At 36.1% G+C, this 16158-nt stretch overlaps 1 pseudogene; it reads right to left on the bottom strand.

Moving 5' to 3' along the window:
* The window catches only part of LOC137251046 (protein retinal degeneration B-like), a 71144-nt pseudogene that overhangs the window by 15150 nt on the left and 39836 nt on the right, over positions 1-16158 (bottom strand).

Raw genomic sequence — 16158 nt, 5'->3', positions numbered from 1 at the left:
ATATCTCGAAAAGGCGTCCACCTATAGAACTAAGGATTACTCCCTTTTAAAATACTCATTACCACCTTTCATTTGATACCCATATCGTACAAACACATTCTAGAGTCACCCTGGCCCACCCTAATGGCGATATCTTGAAAAGGCGTCCACCTATAGACCTAATGCCCACTCCCTCTTAAAATGCTCAGTAACACCTTTCGTTTGATACCCATATCGTACAAATATTCTAGAGTCACCCTTGGACCACCTTTATGGCGATATCTCGAAAAGGCGTCCACCTATAGAACTAAGGATTACTCCCTTTTAAAATACTCCTTACCACCTTTCATTTGATACCCATATCGTACAAACACATTCTAGAGTCACCCCTGGCCCACCCTAATGGCGATATCTCGAAAGGCGTCCACCTATAGACCTAATGCCCACTCCCTCTTAAAATGCTCAGTAACACCTTTCGTTTGATACCCATATCGTACAAACATTCTAGAGTCACCCCTGGCCCACCCTAATGGCGATATCTCGAAAGGGCGTCCACCTATAGACCTAATGCCCACTCCCTCTTAAAATGCTCAGTAACACCTTTCGTTTGATGCACATATCGTACAAACACATTCTAGAGTCACCCCTGGCCCACCCTAATGACGATATCTCGAAAAGGCGTCCACCTATAGACCTCATGCCCACTCCCTCTTAAAATTCTCAGTAACACCTTTCGTTTGATACCCATACCGTACAAACATTCTAGAGTCACCCCTGGCCCACCCTAATGGCGATATCTCGAAAAGGCGTCCACCTATAGACCTAATGCCCACTCCCTCTTAAAATGCTCAGTAACACCTTTCATTTGATTCCCATATCGTACAAACACATTCTAGAGACACCCCTGGTCCACCTTTATGGCGATATCTCGAAACGGCGTCCACCTATGGAACTAAGGATCACTCCTTTTCAAAATACTCATTAACAGCTTTCATTTGATACCCATATCGTACAAACATATTCTAGAGTCACCCCTGGCCCACCCTAATGACGATATCTCGAAAAGGCGTCCACCTATAGACCTCATGCCCACTCCCTCTTAAAATTCTCAGTAACACCTTTCGTTTGATACCCATACCGTACAAACATTCTAGAGTCACCCCTGGCCCACCCTAATGGCGATATCTCGAAAAGGCGTCCACCGATAGACCTAAGGCCCACTCCCTCTTAAAATGCTCAGTAACACCTTTCATTTGATACCCATATCGTACAAACAAATTCTAGAGTCAGCCCTGGTCCATCTTTATGGCGATATCCCTAAATGGCGTTCATCCATAGAACTATGGCCTACTCTCTCTTAAAATACTCTTTAATACCTTTCATTTGATACACATGTTATACAACCACATTCCAGGGTTACCCCAGATTGATTTTCCTTATTTTGTTTCCATAGCTCTCAACTGAGTATGTTATGTTCGGTTACACCCGAACTTAGCCTTCCTTACTTGTTTATTTTATATTTATCTTAAAAATCGTTTAGGTATGTACATCTGTTCACTATATATTTCTTATCTTATACATCCGATTATTTGGAGATTACGAACGGGATAAGATTATTGTTCAGCCCCATTCATGAAAGGTATGAAGTCTTCGGCACAGCCGAAGACAGTCCCGACCTTACTTGTTTTCTGTTGATTTGACTGTTGAAACGATGAATTCAGAATCAACAACTTGTGCGAAATTGATTCAACAGCAATTTGCGATGGATACAATTGAATTGACCCGCACTTCAGTTGTAAAATCAACACTTTTTTCTTATAGTCTGGTAGCGTTGCAATTCAACTACTTGCAATACCTGGCTGAATTTTGAGCACTCCGCCATTATCAAAGAGGTCAAACAATTAATATGCTTAACCTGCAGCATTTTGTAATTTTTGATTTGTCAAATATTTACTGAGTTATACAAGTGTATGTTATTCTTCTAGACTTTCCATACATAAAAAATTTACGTAGTTATTATCCGATTTCACAAATTTTTAGTAGGATGTTGATCTGATTACCAAGTTACACATTTCAATTGTTAATGCCTGCTAAGCACAACTGAGTATATAATTATATTTATAAAAATAGCAAAAGAACTTAAAGTACACTCAAAGAAAAATGTTGCAGTTTATGGACTTACATTCATCCTTATTTCTGCGTATATAAGTGTGGATATTATCACAACAATAAGTTATACATACATGTAAGTGATATGAGACATGGTCTTGATCACAAATAATGCTTAACTTCAATATGGAGAATGAAGGCTCGTCGGTCAATGTTTTTTACCTAGCCTTATTTTGAAACTGGTAGAGCAAAGAAGGAATTAAATACCACGGAAACATAGAAAGTGTGTAACAGTTCACCGTGCTTTCATAGTTCGGCGGCATAGAGGAGTGTTTTAAAGAAGTTTTGAATAAATTTTAACTTTTTTCAAAATATTCTTAAAATTCTTGCTTTACTAAATAATGTTTGGTTGTTGTTGTGGTTTTATTAATGATAAAGACATTCCCCGAAGGCTTTGCCGGATACAGATCAGGTACGTTCCGGTAACAAACACCATTAAAGTATTAGCCCGACCATCTCGGGAACGATTAATATGACCACATTAAACCTTCTAATCTTTGTAAAGTAATACAGTTCAATTTTCATTTTTTTATTGAATAGTATAACAATTGGGTCAAGCGCCGCTCATGCCTGCATATGACTGAGGTCTAAGCAAAATATGGATAAAGTTGACTAGATTTTAAATTTGCCATTTTATTTATTCAATTTTATTGAAACGACCAAAGTGTTAGGAGCAAACAGAGCTTCACTTAACTGCACCTTAAACTCACCATGAACAACTTGGAATTAGGTGGCAGTGTCTGATTTCCACAGGCTAAATTTAAATAGTTTCGCTTAAATGAAAATATCTTCATTTGAAGTGGAAAGTTTCATTTGATATGACAAAAGTTTCATTTGATTTGAAAAAAAGTTTATTTTGACATGAAAAAAGTTTCATTTGCTTTGAAAAAAATTTCATCTTTTGGGAAAACAGGTTCTTTTGATTTAAAAAAAGTTTCATTTGATTTAAAAAAAGTATAATATGAAAAAAAGTTTTATTTGGTTTAAAAAAAGTTTCATTTGCTTTGAAAATTTTATCTAATTTGAAATTAGTTTTCGTTTGATTTGAAAAAAGTTTTATTTGATTTGAAAATAAATTAATTTGATTTGGCAAAAAAAAATTGATTTGCTCTGGAAAAGTTTCATTTGATTGGAAAAAAAATTCATTTGACTTAAATAAAGTTTCACTATATTTAAAAAGTTCATTTGCTTTGCAAAAAGTTTCATTTAACTTGAGTTTTATTTGATTTAAAAAAAAAAATGATTTAAAAAAATTTCATTTGACTTGAAAAATTTTCATTTGATTTGAAAAAAGTTTAAATTGAACCGAAAAAAGTTTAATTTGGTTTAAAAAGGTCTCATTCACTCTGAAAAAAGTTTGGTGTGATAAAAAAAAGTTTACTTTGACTTGAAAAAAAGTTTAATTTGAATCGAAAAAGGTTAATTTGGTTTAAAAAAGTTTCATTTGCTCCGTGTCATTTAATTTGAAAATTCTGTATCGTTTAAGAATAAACACTCAACCAAACAAAGTCAGCGATTTGTTTGTGATCAAACCGACAAAATCGTTTAAATTAAATAGATCTAAAATAGTTGTTTAATATTTATAGTATATACATATATGTATGTACAACTAAATATTAGTATTAATACGTATACTGTTGACGACACTACAACAAATAAAACAATGGACACACTAAACTATATGCACATCCACATACCTTCTGCGCCGTAGATTCGAAGCTTGCCCAGGTAAATTGAAGCAACCACGCGGAATTACCATGCGTGCATTGCCTTTGGCAGGACGTGAGCCGCCCATTACTTGTAAACCAGCCAAATGGGCAGCATAACCATCGCTTAGCACCGTAGCATTCGATTGCAATTTTTTACTAACCTAAAATGTGTATTAAAAAAAGGAAAAAAATCTATTATTTTGTATCACACTTTCACGCATACCAACTTACTTTGCCTACAATAAATATTTGATCTGGACGCAAACCCACATTCGTATAGACCGTTATATCTTTGCTGCTACCATATGCGGCGACTATAGAGATTCCATGATTTTGAACTAAATTATTTAAATAAGCGGTCTTGTGACCCAATGGATCTGTCAATAGCCCATCGGCGAATGAAATAAGACCATGTGGAAAATTGTGTTGACTTAACCATGAGACTACTCGCTGTTGTTGCATATCTGGACGTCCTGTAATGTAGATCAGCAAATATCCCAACTCTTGCCAATGCCGACATACATCAACTGCACCAGCACGTACTTTTGGATCACGCCCCGTCACCGACATCGATGCCGTAAAGGAACCATCAATACTAAATACCACGCATTCGGTCATTGGTGGTACAATGGCCAAATAACAATCGACTGATGCATGATCACCGCGTACAATTATTTTCACTGGATAAATACCATAGCCCAATGCAACTCGATCGGGTATGCTATATGAGATACGTCCCGTTTTATCAGTCAATTCGGTGGCAAGGAATGTCCATTCGCCAGCTGGTGGATCTTTCATTAAATGTATATTGACTTTTTCGCCATGCAAAGTGATCATATCGAGTGGGCGGTACATAAAACGGGCATTCAAACATTGTTCACGTCCCTCTAACACAATGACATCGTTGGCTCGATGATTGGCAGCAACGTTTTTCAGCTTGACGGAAGTACGCTTTTTCATCCACTTCTCACGTGGCTGACTCGGATGGAAGGTGACGGTGTCTTTGTCATCAGCAGATCCGACAAATGGAATGCCATCGAATTTGCCAATCTGGAAATAGCGGAATTTTGTTGTAATTCATAAACTTTTTTTATGGAAAAAATTAGAATTTGTTTAGAAGATTTAATAATTCTCTTTATTTTTAAGCTCTTAGGAACCAATTTATCTATTGTTGGCCTCGTGAGGTGACACGATTTGACTTATATTTTTTCAGGGTCAATGAAGAAAATTATCAATATTTGTGACTTTCTGTACTACGAAAAAGTGTCAACGTCAGACATTGAACAGTGGCCTTCAAGGCTAGCATTTAAAAAGGATCATAATCATTTCAAAAATTCGCTTGGGAACAGTTCAAAGCAAAAAGGTTGAAGAAACTAAGAATGTCTCCTCCGTTCTCAATATATGAGATGAAAGGTGGATCCCGGATTAAACAATAGAAATATATAAATAAAATCTGAAAACTGATCTTATGTTAAAGCCTTGAAACTTTAGTTGGGAACAGTAGATAGATGACAAATGGGGACAGACACGTTTTATGAACTCGTTTAAGAACAGATATAAATAGGAAAGCTTGTACGAAGTACAGTGATGGAGTCTTGTTTTTTTTAAGTACTCTATAAATTTATCATGACCCGTAGTTTTTATCCAAGGACTACGAAACTGCATAGGTTGAGAGGGCATTAATGGGAACTATTCACCATACCACTAGAACAAGTTAATATTGTGAATTATATTATTATTCTCCAATTAGCGGAGGAAGTGATGAAACGACTACTCTTTCTCCTCATCCCGACAACTTCTGCAGATGGAACGCTGTGAGCATATGCTCTTGTATGAAAATCGGTGAATTAGTGCAATATGTTAATCATAAGAAAAAATTTCACGCCTTTCACAAACATTGTCATAAGAACCTCAATACCGGACAATCATTTCGGTTAGGTGCGATCAAGTTTGTTAATGATGGTCGCTTGTGACTGCCGACCTCGTTTATATCCATTTCGGAATATCGAGATACTTTATGAACGCCAGCCCAGCTCGACCCCTCCTTGCAAGATATCGCGGGTGCAAGCAAAAATCGTTACATTGACCTCTAAGATTTTATTGTTTTGGAGCAGGGTAGCTGCTGCTTCGAGTACGACGAAGCCCATGATCTCCTTTCATTCCTCGCCCGAAGTATATCTTATATTTTGTATAAGTCAACCACTTCGGTAATAAAGTCCCTGTTATATGTTAGGCCAGATTTGACTCCGTTTAACGCCAAATTGTCATGTCAGCTAATATCTTATTTATACATTCTGGATTCTGTTAGTCTCAAGAAGTTGGAGAAAGAAATTTTGATTTTTCTAATGAACGGGCGACGCTGCAGATCAGCTGTTTTCCCTGGTCCGCTGAACTGATAATCAGTTCTTACGGTGCATCTCACTAGCGAGTCAGCTTTGTAGGTGTACGAGTCAGCTAGAGTCATGTCTGTGGGACTAATACTAAAATATTTTCACTTACACATCGAAACTGACTCTTGAATCTGATTCACTGTGTGTAGACCCTATTAGAAGTATTTTTTTTTTCGAGATATCATCGGTTTATATTCTGTCACATGTTCTCGAGGTTGTTGAACTCTACGGTACATATGTTTTTTCTCTAAACCTCAAGCTCTCACCAAAATAAAAAACACCTAATCAAATTTTTTTCTTTAAAATAACCAATACTCACCTGTCGCAAAATGAATGCAATCACATCGGCGCTTTCCCAATAACTGGCATGGAACAAATGCGGCAAAGCGTGAGCTGGAAAATTACTCAAACCTTCCGGGCAATATAAAGCGTAATCTAAACGTTTTGTGCCCCACCATTTCATTTGGACTGCAGATATAATGTATATATGTAATTTATATGATTAATAAGTCTAATTTTACAAATATCAATATTGGATGTAAATTAGGTTTTTAAGCAACATTTTCAAAATTATTTTTGTCAGATAAACATATCACATAAAATTCTAAGGCAAAAAGAAATGCATTACCAATTTTGAGACTTAAGCCAAAGAAGCTAACTACTTTGCTCTTATATTGAAGGATATTGCGAACTCATTTCGAGTTTTCGAAACTTGTGTTAGCTTTTGTTCTTTCATTTTCGAAAAAGGCTTCTTGGACTTATTTTCACTAAAACAATCTGATAGAAAAAATGTCGCCAAAAGAAACTGGTCCATTCTAATGTAATTATGTTATAGTTATTTTCCAAGTGTGAGTTGCTTTGCAGTGCTACAAGGCTTTATAAGAGTAACGTGTTATGTTTAGGGAAACTTTCTCTCTAAAACTTATGCTCAAGCTTTCTAAATTAACTAGCAACTTACGTGAGTGGATTGTACTTAGCGATATAATTTCAATTAGACCAGATATAGTACTTTGCATGGAAGCATCCGATAAACGTCTGCCACTAAATATATTGTTGGCATCGTTAAAATGCTGTGGGTGAGACTGAATGACCTCCACTGTAAAAAAAGGTAAATAAATATATTGAAAAATTTTCTATTAATTAGAAACTCACATAAATGATAAGGCTGCCCATTGCCTAATGGATACTTAGCATAGCGTGGAACATTTACTGGTGCCAACATGGAAAACCTGGCGCTGAGCAATGGCTCCAGACGGGAAGCAATTGGATCGGTATATTGGAATAAATTGTACACTTGATTACAGTTTGGTCGGACCATGGCTGTGCGAAAGATACACAACTCATTAATATAAGTGGCAAAACTTTACAAACTTCAAGCGCAACTTACCCGCTTGCCAACACAATGGAAAGCGGTGAGCCAAACATAAAAAAATCACCCACTTCAAACTCCAGCTTATTACCACGCGAATCACTCGATGAGGAGCGTCGACGACGTGGCGATGGCGCAACCAATAAACGTTTCGCATCCAAATCTGAATCGACAAAACGTTCATCGTCATCTGTGCGCGATGAACGGCTACCGCCACCAAAATCATCAGCACCACCACCATCAGAGGAATTACCGCGGCACAACGCTTCATAAGCCAACAGCGGACCCATAGAATCACCCAGCATTACCACTTGACCGGCGAAACCGTGACTCTTCAGATTTCATAAATTCATGATAAACAATATTTGCTGCTGTCACTGTCTTATTAACGATATCTTGAAATTCTGGTGATGCCACCGATAGCAACGGTATTGCGCCAATAGGTACATCGGCTATATATCGGCTGCCGATGGCGAAGCATCAAATGAGTATGGACTAAGGCTGTTGTTGTTGTTGTTGTAGCGATTAGGTTACTCCCCGAAGGCTTTGGGGAGTGTTATCGATGTGATGGTCCTTTGTCGGATACAGATCCGATACGCTCCGGTAGCACAGCACCATTAAGGTGCTGGCCCGACCATCTCGGGAACGATTTATATGGCCGCAATAAACCTTCAGGCCATCCCTCCCTTCCCACCCCCAAGTTCCATGAGGAGCTTGGGGTCGCCAGAGCCTCGTCTGTTAGTGAAACGGGATTCGCCGCTCGAAGGTGAGGTTGACAATTGGGTTGGAGAAGCTATATATTGCGCTACACAACCCTTTGAAACCCCGGACTAAGGCTAGAGAGTATTCCTAATGCATCGGTACAAATGGAAGGACATGGAACCATTTTTATTGTGACATGACTCAGCAAACTTGGATAATGTTGACGCATAACCCCCTCGAAAGCGCCGCGAAATGTGGTAATGTCTGACTTCTTGGCGGTCAGCTCACTGATGGCGTCTGAAATGAACAAAAAAAACAAAAAAAAAAAACATTATTAGCTTCATTTTGTAAGCATTTACTTCTCACGTCTTACCTAAAACGCTGCCCGCATGTACAACGAGTATGAGTATAGTGGTGCAACAAGATGGTGCACCTGGCGAACCTAGCGGTGAAGTTTCATGTGCACGATCTATGCTAGCCGAGGAACGAAGTTGACGCTTATTGCCACGTTCGGAAGCAACGCGCATAAGGAAGTCCTGATTGAAAATGCTATCTTTTTCACTATCTTTGTAAGCCACGCCACTTGTTGGAGGTGGGCTGTCATCACCTTCGCCGAGTAGCTCAAGCGAACTCCATTTGGCAAGTGAGTTTGTCTCATTGGTATCTAAAGCAAAAACGAAAAACAGTGAGTTATAAGGATATGCAGGTATGCAAGCAACTATTGTTAGAACCAAGGAAAATCGTGATTTGCAACTGCGATTTGAAAGTCGCAGCGATTTGCATTATTTTTGGTGACCCGAACATTGATAGAAAAATAATATTGTGATGACTAGTAGAATCACTAAGTGATACTCACTTCACTAGGCGGTTATTAAATAAAGGCACAACAAAAATAAAGCAAGCTGCCACTCTTGGTATCAATTAAGATAAGTTTCCATCTACTTTCAAACAAAACTAACAAATGTTTAAATTTGTATAAATCAAAATGTGTGAGTACCTCAAATGTACTTAATTTCGTGGAAAAAATTGTCCGATGTACCTAATTCCGTGGTAAAACGTCCCTAATTTCGTGGTATTTAGTTAAAATATAATTTTATGGAAAAAGATAGTTATAATTGATTTAAAGGGCAAATTCCTAAAGATACACAAATTCATTTACTGAAATTCATATTTAGAAATTTTTTTATTTTTTTGTTGTTATTGTTTTTATAAAAGAAAGAGTTTCAATACCAAAATAAACAGGTAAAAAAAAAATTAGTTTAATGTACGTACTTTTCAAACAACAAACAACAAACTTCTGGACTCAATCAGTCTATGTGAGGTCCTCATGGACCGGCCAGTTCAACCTACCTACGTACTTTTCAAAAGCTTTTTATTTTTGTATATGTATGTAATAGAAATAGGCGGCAATGACCAAAATTTGCTTTAGTGCAAGTCAAAGGACTCCACTATTCCACAAGCCCTAGAAAATTATAGAACTTAAAATTGAAAAAATTTTTGTGTAAATATCACGTTAAGATAAAAAACTTACAATTTATGTGTATAAATATGTAATTATTATTTACATAATGCACAGTTGTCATTAATAAATAAATTAGATTCAAGTCAAAATTTAAAAGGTTTAGATACCCTTCTGTTTAGGTATACTTGTCAAATTAGACTTTGATCCATAAGTAGAAAAAACCAACAGTTATCATAAACATAATAAATAAGCGAATGAAATGTCATCAGTGTCCTCTTTCCTGTTTACAGTTCGGCTTCTGTTTTGCATTATTCGCAAGCTTTCCAGTGTCAATCTGACTTTTCCTCGTTTTTCTTTGTCTAAGATTTTCCCATTGTTTATGTCAGCTATGTGGCCAGTGGCTGTTGTATGTTGCGATAGTGCTGTGCTGTTTTTGTTGTTTTTAATGTCTGCAGCATGTTCTTTTAATCTTATACTGTTTTCACACAGACGGCTTATTGAATAATAAAGGCAGTTTTCTACATTAAGACGCTTATTGAGCTCAATCTTCCCTACAAAATTCGAATCTATTATTATTTCATTAGTAGCTAATCGAATGCCTAATGAAGTCAAAAGCACAATGCAACTCTGTTGGCAGCGTTCCGCTTCCGTTTCCGCTTCTTAGTTTTCAAAGCAAATTTCTTTGTCTGCATGGCGGAACGATACAAGGTGGCCGCATCGAACAACTGATTATAACCTTTTTTATTTGATTTGATACATCAACTACCGGCGCAGTACGATTTTGACATTTGTCCATCGAATTTACAAGTACATGGAATTTTGTTTGTTTGTAGGTATGTCACCATGCTCCCACCTTGTATCGTTCCGCCATGATTGTCTGTCTCATCCTTCATACTAATCGAGCACTTACTTCTGTGTGAAAGCAAAAAATTTACGATTTCATTAGCAGGTGAAATGAGATCATTAAGTTTCTGTGTGAAAACAGTATTACGCCTAGTGTAAGTTTTGTTGTCCCTATGTATGTTTTATTGCATGTTTGGTTTTCTGTTCCCTTGCATTGGATTTCGTAAACTACATTGTTTTGTTGTGACGTTGGAATCGGGGTTTTTGTTTTGGTGTAGATACTTGACAGGGTTATGTTAGATTTATATGCCAAACATACGTTGTTGTTGCTTTTGATTAAGCTTTTGTTAAAATTGTCTGTTAGCCTAGGTATGTATGTTACACTGTAAAATTGTTTAGGTCTGGCATCGGTATTTTCTGTAGTGTTGTTGATTTTTGTGTGTTTAATCTGGGCCCGAATTACGTATTCCGTGAACCGAACACTCGTCCCTTAAAAGTACTTATTTGGTATTACGAGATACGTGAACGAATAGCTGCTATCAAAATTCCGTATTATGTGTTCAGTGAACGTACACAACAAATTGTAAAAATATAAAATAAGTAAAAGTATTTATAATTATATATTTTAGATAGATCGCGAAATCTGAAAACGGAAGCTGACAAATTTGCCTTTGAGATTAGCACAAGTTGTTTTATTATTTTAATGGTGAATGTGTCATGCTGCCGTATAGAACTGGACTAAAATTCCATTCGTGCTCCATTAACGATTTCGGACAATATTACTTTATTGAATTCATTAGGTTTAAGTAAATTAAATTGGTCCGAGCAAAAACTAGAAGCATCAGTAAAATGAAAACTTTAGTTTTGGCAACTAGGAGGAACTCTCTTCCACCTCTTTTTTATATTTATTATTAATTGTGCACTCATCACTAGAAATACCTGTGTTAATTTCTTTGTAAGCACTTCTTTTCCCCTGTTTTCCTTTTAAAAGTTGCTTAGGAATTTATTCCACAATGTAAATAAATAATTTTTCTTATTTGCAATTAGAATATCATATTTAACTGTCAAAATATCTATTACAAATCACCATTCAATCTATTATTGCCTGTCATAAATTACGATACGTTACTGAACGTACCTCATAATACCAATATTGCCATTCGTACGATCAGTCACGTAATCTTTATTCGTTCGATTGCCGTTTCGATCACGGAATATGTAATTCGAGCCCTGTTCCATTTCCTGTTTTATTAGATTTTGTATGAGTGTGTGAGGGTAATTATTTTGTATTAATATATTAGTGATTTTTTTCAAATTTTTATCCCAGAATTTTTGGTGGGAAATTTTCAGCACTTTATATATGAGGTTTTTTGCGGTATTCAATTTATATTTAGAGGGTTGGGCTGAAAGATAATTAATTAAACACCCAGATGAAGTGGGTTTGGTATACCAATCTAGCACAAGTTTATTGTCCATTTTGAAGATACGTGTGTCTAGAAAGGGGATGCTGCCATTATTTTCAACTTACACCGTGAAATTGAGTTTGTTGTGGTACTTGTTGAGGGTATGTAGGATTTGATCTAAGTCACTTCTCTACGATAGCAAATATATCATCCACGTATTTACATAATAATTTTATATTTATATTTGACCTTTCTTTAAGTTCTGCCATAGCGTCATTTAATAGGTCACCAATACCAAGTCGGCTATAGTAGGAGAGAATGGGTTTCCCATCGGTATTCCATAGGTTTGAGCGTAAAGCCTATCGCCCCACAGGAAATAATTATTATCTTTTAAACAAAAGTTCAGTAATTCCAGAAATTGTTTTTTTGTGATGGAGTTTCTTCTGGAGATCTCATCCCATTTTTTCATTATTATCTTGATCGCGACCATCGTAGGTATATTAGTAAACAATGATACTACATCAAACGACACCAGTATGTCGTCGTCGGAAAGATTTATATTGTTGATTTTTTCTTTGAATTCAAAGGCGTTTTTTATATTGAGTTCATCAGATATTAAATCTTTGAGGATATATCCAACATATCTAGATAATCTGTAACATGGTACATTTATGGACGATACCATTGGACGGAATGGATGACCAGGTTTGTGTATTTTAGGCAAGCCATACATTCTGGGGGCATTAGCAGTTGAGCACATAAGCTGTTGTTTTTCTTTTAAGGTAATGGCTTTGTTTTTGTATAAGTCTTCTACTAGTCAATTGTTTTTCCTTTGGAGTTCATTAGTAGGATCATTCCTAAGTGTTTTATATGTGTTTTTGTCGTCTATTATTTTCCTAATTTTTTCGGTATATTCTTCTTTGTATAGTACCACGGTTTTGTTTCCTTTGTCGGCGTCAGTTATAATAATATTTTTGTGTGCATTCAAAAATAATTTGGTTTTTTTAAATGTTTCCAAAATAAACTTTTCTTTGGATTTATGCTTATTACCTCGTTTGAATTGTTTTATTTTTATTTTTTTGTTGTTATTTTCTTTTTAATGTACGTTCTGTTCAAAAACTTTTTATTTTTTTGTTGTTATTTTCTTTTTGATTTTTTGTTTGTTTTGTATTTTTTCATTAAATCTAAGATTTCTTAGAACTTTAGACATTATTGATATGAAATAAGTAACATTAAATGAAAAAGGTTTAAAACAAAAATAAACAATAAAAAAAATTTATTCAATTGATGTAACTTGTTACTTTTCTAAAAATTACTTTTATTTATTATTACTAAAATTTTTATACTCAGTTAAGCAGAGCTCACAGAGTATATTAAGTTTGATTGGATAACGGTTGGTTGTACATATATAAAGGAATCGAGATATATATAGACTTCCATATATCAAAATAATCAGGATCGAAAAAAATTTGATTGAACCATGTCCGTCCGTCCGTTAACACGATAACTTGAGTAAATTTTGAGTTATCTTGATGAAATTTGGTATGTAGATTCCTGAGCGCTCATCTCAGATCGCTATTTAAAATGAACGATATCGGACTACCACGCCCACTTTTTCGATATCGAAAATTTCGAAAAACCGAAAAAGTGCGATAATTCATTACAAAAGACAGATAAAGCGACGAAACTTGGTAGGTGAGTTGACCTTATGACGCAGAATAGAAAATTAGTAAAATTTTGGACAATGGGCGTGGCACCGCCCACTTTTAAAAGAAGGTAATTTAAAACTTTTGCAAGCTGTAATTTTGCAGTCGTTGAAGATATCATGATGAAATTTGGCAGGAATGTTACTGCTATTACTGTATGTACGCTTAATAAAAATTAGCACAATCGGAGAAGCACCACGCCCACTTTTAAAAAAAAAATTTTTTTTAAAGTAAAATTTTAACAAAAAATTTAATATCTTTACAGTATATAAGTAAATTATGTCAACATTCAACGCCAGTAATGATATGGTGCAACAAAATACAAAAATAAAAGAAAAACTTGAGCAAAAATCGACATATCTTTAATGAACTTAGTTCGCGTGCTTACTTGAACTCACTTTATCTCGGTATGAAAAATGAACGCAATCCGACTATGACAACGCCCACTTTTTCGATATCAAAAATTACGAAAAATTAAAAAAATGCCATAATTCTATACCAAATACGAAAAAAGGGATGAAACATGGTAAGGTAATTGGATTGTTTTATTGACGCGAAATATAACTTTAGAAAAAACTTTATAAAATGGTTGTGACACCTACCATATTAAGTAGAAGAAAATGAAAAAGTTCTGCAGGGCGAAATAAAAAACCCTTAAAATCTTGGCAGGTACTATATATATAAATAAATTAGCGGTATCCAACAGATGATGTTCTGGGTCACCCTGGTCCACATTTTGGTCGATATCTGGAAAACTCCTTCACATATACAACTACCACCACTCCCTTTTAAAAGTCTCATTAATACCTTTAATTTGATACCCATATCGTACAAACTCATTCTAGAGTCACCCCTGGTCCACCTTTGTGGCGTTATCTCGAAAAGGCGTCCACCTATTGAACTAAGCCCCACGCCCTTTTAAAATACTCATTAACACCTTTCATTTGATACACATATCGTACAAACATATTCTAAAGTCACCCCTGGTCCACCTTTATGGCGATATGTCGAAAAGGCGAACACCTATAGAACGAAGGCCCACTGCCTTTTAAAAATACTCATTAACACCTTTCATTTGATACCCATATTGCACAAAAGCATTCTAGGGTCACCCCAGCTCCACCGTTATGGCGATATCTCGAAACGGCGTCCACCTATGGAACTAAGGATTACTCCCTTTTAAAATACTCATTAACACCTTTCTTTTGATACCCATATTGTACAAACAAATTCTAGGGTCACCCCTGGTCCACCTTTATGGCGATATCTCGAAAATGCGACCACCTATACAACAACCACCACTCCCTTTTAAAACCATCATTAATACCATTAATTTGATACCCATATCGTACAAACACATTCTAGAGTCACCCCTGGTCCACCTTTATGGCGATATTTCGAAACGGCGTCCACCTATAGAACTAAGGTCCACTCCCTTTTAAAATACTCATTAACACCTTTCGTTTGATGCCCGTATTGTACAAACAAATTCTAGGGTCACCCCTGGTCCACCTTTATGGCGATATCTCGAAACGGCGTCCACCTATGGAACTAAGGATTACTCCCTTTTAAAATACTCATTAACACCTTTCTTTTGATACCCATATTATACAAACGCATTCTAGAGTCACCCCTGGTCCACCTTTATGGCGATATCTCGAAAAGGCGACCACCTATACAACAACCACCACTCCCTTTTAAAACCCTCATTAATACCTATAATTTGATACCCATATCGTACAAACACATTCTAGAGTCAACCCTGGTCCACCTTTATGGCGATATTTCGAAACGGCATCCACCTATAGAACTGAGGCCCACTCCCTTTTAAAATACTCATTAACACCATTCGTTTGATGCCCATATCGTACAAACGCATTCTAGAGTCACCTCTGGTCCACCTTTATGGCGATATTTCGAAACGGCATCCACATATAGAACTAAGGCCCACTCCCTTTTAAAATACTCATTAACACCATTCGTTTGATGCCCATATTGTACAAACAAATTCTAGGGTCACCCCTGGTCCACCTTTGTGGCGATATCTCGAAACGGCGTCCACCTATGGAACTAAGGATTACTCCCTTTTAAAATACTCATTAACACCGTTAATTTGATTCCCATATCGTACAAACGCATTCTAGAGTCAACCCTGATCCACCTTTATGGCTATATCCCTAAATGGCGTCCACCTATAAAACTATTTCCCACTCCCTCATAAAATACTCTTTAATGCCTTTCATTTGATACACATGTCATACAAACACATTCCAGGGTTTCCCTCGGTTCATTTTGCTACATGGTTATTTTCCCTTATGTTGTCACCATAGCTCTCAACTGAGTATGTAATGTTCGGTTACACCCGAACTTAACCTTCCTTACTTGTTTTTTTTTATTTTTGTTTTTTATTTTTTTCATTAGTGACA

This window comes from Eurosta solidaginis, chromosome 4, assembly GCF_040869045.1.
Source record: "Eurosta solidaginis isolate ZX-2024a chromosome 4, ASM4086904v1, whole genome shotgun sequence".
NCBI classification, from domain to species: domain Eukaryota; kingdom Metazoa; phylum Arthropoda; class Insecta; order Diptera; family Tephritidae; genus Eurosta; species Eurosta solidaginis.
The sequence above is the reverse complement of the archived record's forward strand: the minus strand, read 5'-3'. Positions and strand labels throughout refer to the sequence as shown.